General features: G+C 45.3%; 1 protein-coding gene across 5 annotated transcripts in view; it reads left to right on the forward strand.

The window, feature by feature from the left end:
• Positions 1–16,734, forward strand: part of LOC100116528 (glutamate receptor 1) — a 332,198-nt gene that overhangs the window by 146,832 nt on the left and 168,632 nt on the right. The gene's annotated exons all lie outside the window — the stretch shown is intronic.

Consider the following 16,734-nt stretch of genomic DNA (forward strand, 5'->3'; position numbering starts at 1 on the left):
CTCTCTCTCTCTCTCTCTCTCTCTCTCTCTCTCTCTCTCTCTCTCTCTCTTTCTCAGTCTCTCTCTCTCTCTCTTGTCGAGCTCGTTCTTCGCGCTTTTGCGGGACAGCCGAGTCCGCGAGGTTGAGGTTACGCTTGACACGCGATGTTTCAACATTAATTTGCACGGGAGGCGTCGTCGGAGAACAGTTGGAATTATCGCGAGGAGGTGATTGAGACGTGAGTTTAAAGTGGTGAACTTTTGGTGGGGCTGACTGTAGCTTGACGTTACTACTGAAGGTAAGGGGATTTTCCTTTTTTTAAGGTCTTGCAATACTTTGTTAGCCAAACTTTGGACTACTTTTCGTACTCCGTAAACAGAAAGAAATGTTTGCATAATGTTGTGGTTATTATATTGGCCCACCATTCGGAAAATGTAGCTTTTGCTGAGATTTTCTATTTTAACGATCTCTACGGAAAAGGTTCTTACGGCGGATTTCTCGAGTTGAATTCTAAAGAAACTGTGGAGGAAAATCTTGTATCAAAAGAATTCTGAAGTTACAGTTGGGTCTTGTATACTTTTTTAGCTGTATTTTACAAAATTGAAAAATATTAATTAAAGTAAGTAAGTGAATTTTCGAGTTTCACCTCGCGTATTTTTTAAACTATTTTTTAAAAAATAACTGAGAGTTCTACACTGTATTCTCCAACGACCAAACAAACATTTTCATTTCTCAAACTTTCAAACCTACGAGCTTTTGTATTGCCAACATCGTATAAACACTGCTTAGGTAAGCAAGCGCGTCTGAAAGCTGACTAAAGTATTAAAAAGCTCGACTGTCGTAAAGCTTCAAAGTCGCACTTTCGCCACAACGTAATTTCGACGAGCTCTCTCGCTCTCGTTAATAATCGCAAAAGCAGGATTATCGAGGTAGCGGCGCTTCTGGCGCGCTAATATTCTCGTCTCGTGTCGACATTGACGATGACGAGCACAACCGCCGTCGGCCCTCGAAGCTACGAAGCAGTGTGCAAAAACAGCTGCGTCTGTGGTATGCCATTGCGGTAGGTGACTTATATTTTGGAAAAAGATAATCCGCTGTCGCAAATATAAGCTCGCGCGCATTTTTCCTCGGGTATTACTCCTTTTACAGGTAATCAGCTTGTACTATATGTTGGGGTGTGTGAGTGGATCTCGTTTAATTTATTAGGATCAGTGGATAGGAACATGTATAAAGTTTCACGAAGAGCTTCTGAATTCAGTTGAGTGAATCTTTATTAACGAATGAGAAATATGCAGAAATACCATTTGAGAATTCTTTTTAAATATAATTCCCGAATTCATATATATCTAATGCTGCAAAAATTCTCTTAAATCGAATATGAAAGCGATGTTTGATGAAATCTCACATCAGCGTAAAAAGCATTTTCCCCTTCAAGCGCTCTCTAATAAAGTACGCACTTGTCCCAAAAAAGAAAAAAACGTAGAGGATAGTAAAAATCATCCCACACCCATCCGATGGCAAAGTAGTCTGGCTAAAACTGCCACTCCGACCCCATTTACTCACCATCAAAGAAGCTCACCCAGCCGCAACCACAAGTCGGCGGCCCATGCGGCTTCATACACCCTCCCATCTCTGTATAAAGCGGCGTACTTCTCTTTCCCTCCGGTGTGTCCCTCCTAAAAATCATTATTGATGTCAGAGCCGGCAATGAAGACGCGAAACGCGAAAGCACTCGCTGTATAAATATACGTATACGATTATACGCGGCCGTAAATGCCGTACAGCCGATCCCCGCCTTTTTTACGGCCGTTAACTCGATCCATCCCCTCCCCGCTTTTCGCTTGTACTCTCTCTCTCTCTCTCTCTCTCTCTCTCTCTCTCTCTCTCTCTCTCTCTCTCTCTCTCTCTCTCTCTCTCTCGCGAGCGCGCTCGCAATTACAATCAGCGTAACGACGTTTCTCTCGCGTGCGGATGCATTGCGCGCCTTTCGAGAGCTGCACTGCTGCTGCAGCCGAGGTATCACTTTGCCGGATCGTAAACCCGATTGCGCCAGTGAGAGTGAGGGGGAGTTGAATCTCGTCGGGAGCCCACCGCACACAGCTAGCTCGTGACCTTTTTGACGAGAGAACTGCTGGCGCTGTGTATGCGTCTCTTTCGAATGAAGATTGCTGTTGCTAGGGTAAAAATTTGTACAAACGGATTTATCTATTCGGGTATCGATGACCGGTCGAAGGATAAACTCGGCGGGTTTTGAATTTTCATCGGGGGTAGAGGCACTGATTGCGCGCGTTCATTGAGTACAGGTGAACATTTTGTTATGATACAGGGCTGAGTGGGATTCGATTGCGCATTTTATACCTACGTAGGCTACTGGTTTGGGTTTTTATTGAAAAAGTTGTTGTTCGCTTGTAATTAAAGCCCGAGATTTTTTTCCGGTGAAAAAAATTTCGATTAAAAATTTCGATCTTGAAAAGTGTACTTTGCTCTGCAACGAAGCTGAAAAGCATTCGTCGTCGTACAAACCAACTTTATTCATCATCCACTTTCACTTTTGCGACGCGTTCCTCGACGATTAAACTGATATCAATATCCCTTCAGAAAACAGCAAGCCTCTCCTCAACAGCAGAAAAAAGCGCGAAATCTGCCCACAGCCGTCACCGCACGTGTGCGACACTTTCGATCCCACTCGATCAGTTCGAACCGCGAAATAACCGCGAAAAAGGCATCGAAGCTGCCGGATTATCAAGTGATACTCCTTCAAAAGTGAATTCGCGCTCGTCGGCACACAGCCCGAGGATAAAAGCACACAGCGGGAAATCCTCCAAGAGTCATCGAGACGCGTAATAACGTCGCGCGCCGAGAGAAAAAAGAAAGCGCCAGCCATTGCCGACGCGACGTCTTTCGTCTTGATCATTCGACGACGATGCGGTGGTTCTACGTTCGACTCTGCGCTTGCGAGAGAAAGTGCGCGCGCTCACTTCAAATATTGAGAATCCACGATGGATTTTCAAGTCAAATACACTCGACGATCGAAACGTCGCTAAGTCAACACGACGTAGTGTCGAGAGCGGCTGCTGCTGTCGCTGTACACGTGTATGGAAACGTGGCGTGTGTGTACGAGGGAGCTGCTTTCGCTGCAGAGTTTCGCTCGGTGCTTCTGATGCGACGATGACGGGGAGTGGCGACGATTGAAAGGACTGGTGGGAGTGAGAGAGAGAGAGAGAGAGAGAGACAGAGAGAGAGAGAGAGAGAGAGAGAGATGTCGCGCTCGCCTCTTTGTGATGAGAATTAATTGGAAAATTGAGTCGAGGACGCGACGGTTTTTCGGATAATTACGGGGAATTTAATAAACTCGCTGTCGTCGCGACGACGACACGCTGCTCCTGTTATCGATATTCGTCTTTGCTTATCGGCGAGAAGAGATTATAATTAATTTCACTTTTCGCATCGACGCTGTCGACGTCGGAGAAAGCAAATACGTAGATCCGGTAAGAAGCTCTCGGTCTGACGAGAAAATTCGAAAAAATAAGTTTAATTATTAGATCTGCATAATATGGACATTGCACTCATTCCAAGCCTCTCGTTCTCTCTCTCTCTCTCTCTCTCTCTCTCTCTCTCTCTCTCTCTCAGACCATCTCCTACCATTTTACATTACTCGGTACTTATTCTCTCGCTCGCTTTTTCTCGCTCGTCGGGCGCAAAAAAAGGGACGCCCGGGACTCTGGGACAATTATCAGATGCAAAGCGATATTTTTTGCGACCTACTTTTCGCCTCGTTACACATTCTGTAATTCAACTCTCTCCCTCTCCCTCCCTTCCGCTCTCGGGCTGGCCCCTCTCATCCTGCAGAAACGATTGGAACTTTGCCTCTCCCCCAGCTCGACCTTCTTTTTTCCGCAAACAGTATAGCGCGTTTTAAAGACTGTTTGCGATGGGTATTACTATTGAAACGGTTTTCTACCGCGACTCACCCACGTACGTATGTATTTCCGACGTAGTTTCCGCTACTATGATGCCCTCGGGTTTGATGGAATTCTCTTTTGCGTTCGCCGGATAATTCAAACAGTATCGTCTATGTAAACACGGGATGTACTCGAAGTATTGCGTGTCCTTCGGAGATACGTACACTTTGTTTCGAGAAACAAATCGAAAATGGTCTTGTTTATTTCTTGAAAAGTTCGTTTCTATTTCTGTCTATAAAAGTCCGTGCTGCTCAAAGAAAAATTGCTAGAGCAACGTAAATCCGGTAAACGATGATAACGTTACGACAAAGCAACCCCACATAGTAAATTCCTCTGCCATTTCGCGAATAAAGTTAATAAATCTTCGCACAAAGCCCGAAGCTCCGCAACTCGAGTAAAAACTTGTGTTTACCGCGTTAGTGGATTCAAAATACATTTTGAAGCCGACGCAATAAAAACACGTACACGCACAAGCCGAGCTCCAGGGCAACTTCTCCACGAAAGAAAAACAAATTAAATGTTTTCCCCTCGAGAATGATTATCTTCGGCCATGAACAGCCTCGAGCGAAAAATAAGTCCCCCTCAAGCGTGGAAGATCTCGTCGCCCGCGCAAAAAGGCTAATAGCATACTCTTGTCGCGGTCCTGTCCCCCAAGCAACCTTTTTCCTCTTTCCCTCATATTTTTACGATCGGAGCCGAAAAAAACATATATATATATATATATATATATATATATGTATACAGCCCAAGCGCGAAACTATGCCGGAAAGCCGCGAGGCGGGTTTATACGCGCTAGAGCAGTTTCGAAACTCGAAGCGCTGTGGCCGTGGCGCGCGTTTATCCGGCTGCTTAATACGCTTCTCTCGAATCGCTGCTGTCTCTTCCTGTTATTTCGCCGCGAGAGTGTCTCTCTCTCTCTATTCGTCGTTTTCTTTAAACGCTATACGAGCCCGTGTATATGACGCAACGACGCTACGCACGAGCAAGTTTTGGCAGAGCGCGTTATTCGTGTTTTATTCAGTGGCCTTTTTATCGGCACTCACGTCCCAGATTTCTCGCTTATTCTGCGTTTTAATGGGCCGCGTGCGCCTCGGTTTTTCGCGCTTGGCTATGAGAGAACTTGATACAGAAGTGCTGCGGGATAATTTTACAACGAGATGTCGTTTATTTGTGTCTATGTGTGTGTGTGTGTGTATTCAGTTCTTCCGAGATTTTTCGAAACTGCTGCGCTTTCACTTAGAGAATAATTCCTTGCCAACATCGATCCAATAAATTTGCATGTTTCGATATTGAGAGCCAGCATTATATCTATAATAAAATGAATCTTCTCGAAAAATTTTGTGGTTTGCACCCCCCTTTCACGTAAAGTATCAAAGCCCCCCTTGCTGAATCCCCGAGCAAGCGTGAACGCTTAAATTACGCGACGAATCCAGAAATAAACTTCGCTTCGCGTCGCCTCCCACTCGCGATAATTTAAATTCACGAGCCGTCGTTCCTAATTCGGAGTATTGCCTGCGCGGGCTCCATCGCCGAAAATATTCCTTATCAATCGCGAACGATCAAGGGTCCACCCTCAGGATTGACCGCGTCGCAGAGTCCCTTTAGAAAGAAACTCGCAAAGCTGTATAGATGTAGAGTGAGAGAAAGAAGAAGGGCGACTCTCAGTCGATCCTCTTACGTCGGATACACAGGAAATTTGAATCCTCGGGTTACTTTCCATTCGGGGCTCTCCCCCTCGGCGGACGACGGCGATAAGTAAGGGTCGCGCGGCGCTTATGATTCCCGGGATTCGTCCTGCGGGACGCCCATCGTCCTCGTCTGCCCTATAAACGCCGTCTTTTGTCACGTACAGCGGGAGAGGGAGAACGCGAAGAGAGAGAGAGAGAGAGAGAGAGAGAGAGAGAGAGAGAGAGAGAGAGAGGTAGTGAATGAAGCAGAGGAGGGTGAGAAATTGCGCGAGTGTAAAGGAAAGAGTCGTTTCCCGTTACACGTGTTCGAATCCAATCATCCTTTTCGGTGTCTTTCTTCGAAAGCGCCGAGGCTTTTTCTTGCACTCTAGACAACGGGGACTTTTTGTACTTCGAGCTTGTACGGTGTTTAGGATTGGCTAGGCTATTTTTGGGACTGTCTTCACGGGATTGCTTGCGTTTTTGCAACGGTGTGTATTGATCATTGAGAATGTCCATTTCGAACTGTGTACCGAATAAAATCGGTGAATACACGGAGAGAAAAAAAGCAGCATGAAACAAATTACAGACGACAATATGCGCAACGAACTTGGAACTAAATATTTTAACCTAAGAGTTTGTGACTTATTCGGCTAATAAGGAAGCAGTAATAATAATACTTATACCGCGTACGAAGTAGTCGCAATAGTGCGATTTTCGACTTCCCTTTCGTAACACTCTTTCGAATGCAATTCCCCCCTTTTCTGTGTGCTACTTCTCTTTTTCCTTCTTGATCGCGTAATTCTTGCTTTCTTGGGACTCTTTAAGAGGTTCTTCTTATTTACTCGAAAAGTTTTTCTTAGCACCTTATCGACTCTCCCGCCAAGGAGAAGCTATTAGATGTTTTTCCAAGCTGCTCAATTGGAAGATTTACCACCAAATTCGCTCTAATTGATCTTTACTCGCGGTCCGTAAATGCATCGATTTTATCGTTAAAGCAAAATAAGAATAACGCGGTTATTCGTCCGAAAGTATACCTTCCACGAATTTTATTCAGATTCCGAACAACAGAAAAGTAGAAAAGTTTTTAAAAACAGCAACCACTGCGCAATAACAAAAAAAATGTACGATTCATTCGTCGAAAAGCGAAATACTCTTTTCCAGACGCATAACCCCATCATCGTCGTTTCCTACCCACCACCGCGAGAGTATGATCGCAGGTGCAAGCACAAACATATTTTCATTTTCTCCGTTCCCCGCGAGAAACTAAACGAGCCGACGCGTGTTTCACATTCCGGCGTGTAATTTTCCCCTCGTAAACGTCGCAGCCTTTCTTATACAGCTCGCCTCTGAGAAACTTTTTTCGCCTGATGCTTTTACATGCGTGTAAAACTCATCGGGACCTCGTGTACGTAGACTCGTTTTAATGCAGCTGCAGCAGCAGTTGCGTGTTTTTTCTTTTTTTTTCTTGAGACTTTTCGCTTGGAAGGTGTACTCGTGCACTTGAACACGCGCATAGCAGAGTCATCAGTGACGCGGCTAGACTTCCTTTGTGAACGACGGAGAAATGCTATAGCGAGTCTCTGAAGAATCGCCCGAATCATCTATCTTCTCCAGGCTTCTCTATCTTGCTCGGCGCTCATCTGTTATTTTCATCCGTTTCGTCGCTCAATCTCTTTATTTCTTTGTCATGCTGTATGCGCTCATGGACCTGTTTTTTTTCCTTTTGCTTCGGCTCTTTTGTTTATGTTAATTCAACTTTTCCGAGTAAAAAGTGCACCGGGAATTCTGGAAAAAAACTCTCGGGTTCGAGAGAGATTTGCTTTTATGGTGTATTACGCAATCTCATACTTGAATTTAGAAACCAACAAGCGCTGAAAATTTTAGAACGTAGTATAAGCTCGCCTTATGAAACGTATTCTGTTTGCTAATAAAGCAAAAATACTTTTTTTGTTACAGGTACGTATAGCTCTGAGCTGCTCTGGATATTCTCCTGTGTGTAGCATGGTTCGTAAACATTTTTTTCTCTCCACGATGCGCTGTATACGAACTAATGCTAAAAGAAAATGAAAAGTACACAGATGAGTGAGTTCGCGAATGAAAGGTAAACAATGACCATAAATAAGCTTCTTGGAATAGCAGAACGTGCATACGCATATCTCATATTTCTCATCCCTCGTATCCCCAGATGATGATACGACAACTTTCAAATACACTGCCAGAAGTGCAGCCCTCGCCGTCGAGTAAGCGGAGAAAAAAAAATGCCAGCCGTACTCGCGATAACGTTTTTCCGCCACCTATACAAGCCGATCGTTACACACCCCGGTAGCTCCCCCAGCTTGCGCTAATTCGCATGATCGATGGGATAATAAAAGCTCCGTCACCATCAATTAATTTGTACGTTAGACTCGATCGCAGCAAGCCGTGTATTTTCTCTGCGCACATGTACTCGGCATCGGAAAAAGCTCGGCGAGGAATATACGCACGCGGCAGCGAAGATGCTCGGGCAAATTGCTTTTCTCAGACGGCCGTGCAAAAAGGAAGGGAGCGAGAAATAGAAGTGCGCGCGGGGAAGAGATGTTGCGGCTCGTCGCGCGCGCGAGCGCGAAATAATCAAAGCTTTGTAGCTGGTTATCACGGTCTGGAGATAGAGAAGAATCACGCGCTGCGGAGAGCGAGAGAAACACAGAGGAAGAGGGTTTATCGGGCGATTAGGGGGAGACTGTGACTGAGCATAGTCAAAGGAAGAATTGTGTGCGCGGTTCAGCGTCAGTTGGGTAAAGGGTCGTCTGCTGCATTGTTATGAGTTTTTTTCCTGTTTTTTTCTCCACGCTCGCGTTTGGGATAAAGCACGAAGGAGAGAGAGAGGGTTTGTTAGCATTATTGTTATTATCATATCATACAGCCGTGGATGCTAATGGAATACGGCGCGCGGCTGTATTTATAAGAGCATTAAGTTTTTTAAAACTGCGAGGCATGCGAGTCGCACTTATGTTTTAAATATTGTTCGCATCGCGCGCCCGAGATAAACGCTCGCGAAATATTCGTTTGAATGCTTTTATTCGGATTAAACGTAAAAAAGTAATGATCCTGTTTGAGTTTACCGTAACAAAAATAACAATAACGCGTCAGGGGCTTTAGACAATCTATTTTATCATATTAAATGTGGGGAGTGTGGGCGAATAAAAATGAATTTAAAAAATTTAATACGGGAAGTGGAAGAAGATAATACGAAGCCGGTAAAGGCTTAAAAATAGGATGGAAACAGTGGAATGATGAAAAACACACAGTGGTGAATTCTCGAGGATGCTTTAAATAAATGAAATCAGCGAAAGACAATCTTTTTAGCTGCTGCGGATTCGACAAAGTCAACAAATTCGGTTACGTTCTATCTCACCCCGTCTAATCCCCAGCTCACTTTCTATAAAGCGCTGACTCGTCCAATCAAATCAAGTATAAACAAATCAAACTTTCCTCCAGCCCCGACAACTTTAAGAATCGCAAGCTCTCTGTCCTCTCGAGACCCCCGACGACGCTCCATTGCGAAGACAACGCGAGAATTCACGGCTACGGGCCGCTCGAGCGGAAAGTTTTATCGTGAAACCGCCTTCTCGCTGTTCCCAATCTCCCTCTCCCCCTCACTCTCTCTCTCTCTCTCTCTCTCTCTCTCTCTCTCTCACTTTCCCACCGCCGCACACGTTGGTCCGGTCGAACGAGCTCAAGTAAGTCGTCCACGCGGAATCGACGGCAGCAGCAGCAGCAGCTCGAGATAAAAAGCTGCTGATCTCTCGACTCGCAAAGTCTGTGTCTGCGGCGCTCTGCACTGCCGAGGCTTTTATTTCGCACCGGCGAGCCACACGACAGAGAGAAAGAAAGACAACGCGATTTTAGCGTTCTGCTATGGATTCTATGCGCGGATTTCAAGGAAACTTGCAAGCTCTGTGGGCAAAATATCGATCGGAGTTTTGTGGTATTGCGTATTATATGATTGAAACCAAGTGGGCGTGACGTATAGCTACTATGGCTGACATCGTTTATTGCTATACTACTTGTTTACTGTTTACCACCTAAAAGATCTACTCAGCACTCTTCTTGAAAAAAACTTAATTAATTCATATAAAGAGCTCTCTGTTCCCCCGCATTCGCAGCAAAAAGTACAGAGACAGCCAGCGACAAAAGAAGGCCCGACGCTTAACTCGGTACACCTCACGATCCTCGAAAGCAAGTATAAAATTCTCGGCGAACCGAAGTTTTCCATTAACTCTCGGCCGGTCCCTTTCTCTCTCTCTCTCTCTCTCTCTCTCGCATAACTAAGAGAGCAACGCCGTTCAACGAAACGAGAAAAAATTGTCTCCGCCGGAGTGAGCTTCCGGGATTTTTAATAAAATCGCGCAATCCACTTCTACGCCAGCACACAACTCTGAAAAAATATTTGTTGCGGACTTTGACTCCCTTTTCCTCTCTCTTTTCCGGACTTATGAAGTTTTATGGCCGACGTCCTGTAGAAAAGTGAGAAAAAGTAGTCGGCGGGTTAAGGTTGAAGCGAGATAGAGAGAGAGAGAGAGAGAGAGAGAGAGAGAGAGAGAGAGAGAGAGAGAGAGAGAGAGTAAATACAAGGAACGAGCAAGAAATAGAGATGCGAGAGGCACGGCGCAAAGAAGTTTTCCTTGATGCATAGAGGGAAAACCGCGATCGCGACCCATCGACGTTCTCTTTCTCTTCCCCTCTCTCTGTTTTTACCCTTTATTTCACCGAGGCTACGTTGCGCCGCGGAATTCTTTAATGACACGCTCGAAGAGAGAGAGAGAGAGAGAGAGAGAGAGAGAGAGAGAGAGGCAGAGGCAGAAAAAGTAAAAATACACCGCGCGACGCGAGCGCCAGTTTCTCTTTTACGCCACAGCACTTCGCTCGAGCTTTACCCCCTCTCTCTCTTACTCGCTTTTTCTTGGTCTTATATGTACGCGCTTCTCGCGTTTCCTGAATGCCCTTTTCACGTTTGAAGTCGATCGCTTAAAAAAGTTTTTCTTCGCTTCTACCTAGACGAGCTTCTTACGGGGGCTGGTCAGTTGCGGCTCTGGTTTTTATTGCTGCTCTTCTAAATTGGCTGCGCGCTGCTGTACCTCGAGCATTCGACGAAATTACATCTTTATGGAAAGGTGTTTCAGCGGGTTGATTTTATGATTGTTCACAAATTAATAGATGGATAGCTTTGGCCTGTAGAGTTGCAATAGATAAACCATGTGACGACCATTGTTGACTTTGTAGTTCCAGGCAGTTTAAGAAAAGTTTTACTGGTGAGCGTTAATTTGTTTTTATAGTGATTTTATGGCAGTTTTAGATCCACGCAAAACGTAGGCACAGTCGGGACGTAAAAGAGGAAATAAACGTGACTTTGCTCCGAAATTCACTCGTGCGTTTCCCCAACGCTTGCGATGCCTCTAGGTGTTGGTATAATTATTTTTACGATAAAATGTTTCACTCTGAATAAAGCAAAACTTAACTTATTAAAATGAACGCGTGAGAGATGAACTGTATTATAATAAAAATAGACATTCGTGGAATGAATTATCAAGTAGAATAAGCCGATTACAGTCAGACGAAAGCAAGCATTCATTTCAGCGCGTGAACTCTCATTGAACCATTTGACTCTATGCATTTTTTAACAGATCCCGAATTTGACTTAAGCTTGAACAGCTCCAATGTACTACTACACGAGCTTCCCCTCTCTCTCCAACATCAAAATTTCCCTCCATATTTGAGTAAGCATCAGCGATTGTATTTCCAACTACTCAAACTCGCTAGCTCCAACTCAAATTCGAACTCATTATCCCCCGCACTTACCGGACGATCGTTTCTCAACCATCGCTACCATGTTCCCGCTAGTCGCCATGTTACCGACACACACGGAGACTTGTCCACGGCCGCGAGCTCTGATAGTCAGACGCTCCAGCGTAGCACATATCAAAAGCTGCTACATATGGCTGCGACGCGGCGATTGAGAGAATCGTTTCGCGGTCGACTTTTTCTCACCCTCAGTCGAGCGGATTGGTAAAAGGTGAGGCTCAGGGAGAAGCAAGATGAATCTTGCTCGTGACCTGATCGCCTCGGAGCGGGATGACTCGGAGCGTGGTCGCCTATGAAGAGAGCAGGCCCTTCGCGGTCCTGTACAGGCCGTGTGTTATTTTAAGTCCGCGCCAAATTGCGAAGTTGACGACGTGTCGCGCCGCGTAGTTTATAAGTTCAATTATTGTAATTGGAGCAAATGCGTGATTGATGTAATTTTACCTGCGTAGAAAGTGCGGCTCGAGTAGGAAGATCGCCATGAATGGCATCATCATAGCCGGAAAAGCCGTACTAATCTTTTAATTCCCTTCATGCCTGGCACAGGCACGTTTCCCGACCCGGTAATAAAACACTCCATCTGTAGAGCAGACAACGGCTCTTGGGTTTTTCCAAAGCAGGCCCGGCGTAGTGACGCAGCAACTACACCCCCGACCGGCCCAAGCCCTTCCTACTCCCTTTCCAGTCCCACCTATAAGCTCGATTTCCCAATACGAAGCTCCGTTACAAATTCGGAGGCCTCGCCTACTTCCCTCTCTCTGTCACGGGTCCTCGTGAACACTTCGTGCTGTCGAGGCGACGAGGGAGACGGCAGATTCGACAGGACCGTCAAGGAAGAAAGAACTTAAAAATCTCTCTCCAAGAGTGTGCCAACTCGAAAATAGTCTATGCTGGAAATATACTAGAATAAAAACTAACTCAAACGCATATTCATTATGTAACTTGATTTTCCTTGTGCCTTCGCACATTCACGCGGGAGTGGAATAACACGCCATATTCAAAACAAAGCCTCCGAAAACATGTACCGGAGAGCAATGAAAAGAAAGCAATCGTGCGCGTCTGGACCAGCGCATTATGCAGCCTCCAGCGCAGGTGACGAAAATTGAAGCGTCGCTATTGGCTCGCTCAGTAGGTGTGCGTCTTTTTTCGTTTCCTCGTGCGCATTGTCATGGCGTGATTGAAATCCAGCTCCCTCGGGGGCATTTTCAAAATAGTGCCTGGCTGCTGTCGTCGCGCGCATGCGGCCAACGTCTCTCCGCGGGTGATTTCGAGCTCGCGTGAGCTCGAGCCGTTATGTGCCGGAGACTTAATCGCGCCCCAGGTAGAATCGTGGAGAGGCAAAACGGTGATAAAGCTTACCTGGATAGCTGCGCGACGGTCGAGCTTTCCCGAACCACACAGACACACACACAAACCCGGGCTATTGTCCTGATTGTTTTTGGGTGATTGTGCGAATTGAGTTATTGATTGTTGATATTTTGCAGGTCTCAGTGCGCACTATTCTATATGCTGTGTGTGTGCCATATTAGTAGCGAAATTATCGGATCAATGTTCGTTGGTTGTTTACCCGTACGCTTGTATTGTAGCAATATTGACTTACATTTTTACCGCGTCTATCGTGCGATTTCACATCAATGTAGTAGTACGCGGGCTGCATTTCGAAATAGTCGTATTCATCGCATAATTCTCAAATTCAATTAACTACAAACAGTGAATTCCGAGAAATTCCGACAAATCCGGCTCTGATTTGCAAGAAGCGTAGTAGCAGCAGCAGCAGAGGTAGACGCTGATCTAGCCCTCGAGCTTAATAGACGTCGCGGCACAGTAGGGGTAGCTCGTTGCGTGTAGCAGCCCCTCTGAGAAATCAATTTATCGAGGCATAAATAATCGCCTAACCACAAGATTCGCGCGCGTCTAATTAAAGTCACTCACGACCGAAGAAGCTTCCCGCGCGCCACCCAATCCTCACCCGCAGCCCTATACATATCTCTCTGCCTCATTCTCGTGCACCGCGTTCTCTCCCTCGGCAAAAACGGGTCTTTGGTTCGGCGCATTAATTAAAGTGCAAGCCGCGCGCGTCACCAGGAGTCTTTGAGGTAGCTCGCGCATCGTGGCTTGCGGCTTCGGCTATACGCTCCCCCTACTCCATCCGCGCACACACACACACACACCCACACATACACGCGCGCGTACTTATATACTTGTGGTTATAACGACCGGAGTAGAGAAGTTCTCGAGAAAATGGCACGATCGGACTGAGAAGTTGTCGCGGGGGGGGGGGGGGAGTGGATGCACGCGGCTGGAACGAATTCGAGTTCGGCCTAGCGATAAGTGTCTAAAATGGAGACGGAGGTGCGAACTGGGTTAAAGCTCTCTCGGTCAGTGAATGAGCGCGCATTTTTAGCCGAGTATGTATATAAACACGGAGAGTCAAAGAGAATCTTGAATGAGGCGCAGAGAGGCAGTGTTGCTTTTTTTTGTCGTATCAGCGATGAAAGTGTGACTCGAAGGTGTGTCCATACGTCGGTATACACTGCAGCCGAGGTTTTAATTATTCAGATGTGTTGGTCTACAGACGGGCTTATCCACTTAGCTAGTTTTCGGCAGAGATTTGCGAGCTGCGCATCGGCTTCGGAATCTCGGGGAAGCTTCTTTCCTCTCGCGGGTAATAGGATCGAGAACTAACTCAATCGAGAACTCGATGTAGCCTCTAAAGTTTTCAAACTGATCATTTCTAGCAAATAATCCTTTTTTTCGAGTTCAGAAATCGTTAAGTGCGTTTTCTTCAACTTTTACGCGCGGGAAGTCCGATGGCTGGAGTAACCGCCCCGCGAGAGGCTAAGCCTCCTCCCTAGGTATAATCGATCGTTTCCTGGAAAGTCTTCTGCAACTTTGCAGGTGTTTCTATTCCAACAAAAGAAGCCCTTTTCCGTGCGAGAAAAATAAAACGATTAGCGATTCATCAAATTAATTGTACACAAGAATTAATGTTGTACAAGCATACGATTACAATTGGCTTTGCAAGAACAAAAAACAAAAACAAAACGACAAGCAGTGGCAAAAAACATTGTGAAAAAGAAAAAATTGAATTAAAGCATAAACCTTGCAAGACAAGATATATGGGTCACGCGGTCGAAAGTCGCGCGAATAGCATTGCAGTATGTATACCCGCATGGTTTTAAATATTCAATTATGACGTGCCGAGTAAGAGAACGCGGAAAAAAGAGAAGCGGAAAGAACGAGAAAGAGACAGCCGCGCGCGAAACAAATTAACTCGGCGGAGGAGGATTCGTCCTCCTCTGAATATACATGCATATGTGCGCAGTGTCGAGTCGCGGCGACAGAGACGCGAGGGAACTCGATTCGACGAGTGAAAATGAGGCTCGCACGCTCTGGAAAATCCTGGATTAGATTCGGAAACTCCGTGACGCGGTAACGCGAGTTACGCCTTGCGTTACTCTACCCTCTATGATGGTCGTCGCTTCACATGGCGGTCTATATTTGCTTGTGGACATCGGTGGATCAGCTAAGAATTTCTGTATGCAGCAGAAGTATACGTGGAGGGTGTCTAACGGATCATTACGTCTCTTTGCGATATGCCTGCGATGAAAGATCTTAACGTATTGCTGGTTTATTTTTACGGATGACGGGTTTTGTAAGGGGGCTCAAAGTGATGACGTAACGCGTCGGAGCGTAGTGCGAGAGTCTTGGTTAATTTGGTTTTATGCACATGAAAGTGATGAATTCATTCCCTTTGAATTGGAGTGTAATTTAATTATTCACTGCAGGTTCTGTAAAAGGATTCTTCCGTGCTTTGAATGTAGCAAATATTATTGAAGTTAAGTGTATCAAGACTTTGAGGGTTTGAAGGTGTACGTAAAGAAAGGGAAGGAAATAGTTCTTTTTAATTGTATATTTTATTCTACTATGTATAAAGTCGTTTGTGCTTTGAAATATTTCCAGTATTCACCGATATGCAATTGACAATTGTATTATTGCTTCGTACATTAACCATAGTATCCTTTGGTTTTCAAATATAGACATACCTGTTTAATCAATGTTTAAAACCAGTGGAGTGGACAGCTCATCCATTTCCAGTAATGGGAAAGCTCTTAATCTGCATTATCCGATAATCGGTCATATTTTATACTTTTTACTCACTACAATTAACTGATGAAGAAGACAGAATTGAAAGGCAGGATTTTCCAAATATATAACATTTCCACATCCATATAGTCTTCAGCCCAAGCAAATCCCAAATTTCAACGTCGAATATTGAAAAAAAAAGAATGTATTATTCAATAAAAACGATATGTTGCGTCGCAACACGGCTCACGAGGTGGTGGCAGCACCTGCCGGGCGCTTCGTTCTTGCGCGCGCATTCGCGCCACGTTTTTTGCCATCTTCCCGTGCGGGTGCATGCCGGTCAGTCAGTCGACAGCCATTCCAACGAGCGGAAGTCTTCCTCGTTGTTGACTTTGCTTTACGCGATTACGATTATAAAGTTCAAACTAATATCGCGAGTTTAATATTCAATTAAATCGCATTTTATTCATAACCGACCCACGAGCGGTTTGCCTTTGTTGTGGCCTAGCGACGTATATACGGGACCCCACGAGTCGCGTGTTGCGTTCATCAACCGACCCACGTTCGGTTTTCTTTTCTTTTGTCAAACTGTGACAGCAACAATAAAATTGAACAGTCGTGTGTGCATGTGAATGTGTGATTTGCGTGTACCGCGTGTTGCGTGCGCGCTCAACGGCGTTTTTCTTTGTGTCGACTTCACTCGCAGTTTTGTATTCTTAATCAACGTTTGTTTTTCTTGTGTTCTTCTTAATAAATTGGGTTTTTTATGTCTGCGGACTTTTTCCCATAAAAAGTGTTATTTTATTTAATTTCCTTCAAAAATATTAAAATCAGTGAAAATCTTAAAATCAGTAATAATTAAATCATTCGAATCTCAATATAGCTAAAAACTTAATTCGGTCTTGTCTGCTCTCAAGGCAAACAAAGACTTCGCGAAATAACTTCTTTTTTTTGATGTTGAATTTATTTTGCAATCTCTTCATGGTGCCTCCTGTGAGGTCTTTCCTCACTATCGTTCGCGAGTGACGTCACACAAACAAGTGCCGACCCGTTGTGCGCGTGGCAACCGGTGTATCGGTGGCGATTCTGCGAAAAACTCTCGCGTCATAAAGGGCCGAAAGTTTCGTCGAGCGTGACGTCATCCAACTCTATCAACATCATCATTGTCTTGCCGCCGTCACTCCACGACCAGGTCACC

Source organism: Nasonia vitripennis, chromosome 1, assembly GCF_009193385.2.
Source record: "Nasonia vitripennis strain AsymCx chromosome 1, Nvit_psr_1.1, whole genome shotgun sequence".
NCBI classification, from domain to species: Eukaryota; Metazoa; Arthropoda; class Insecta; order Hymenoptera; family Pteromalidae; genus Nasonia; species Nasonia vitripennis.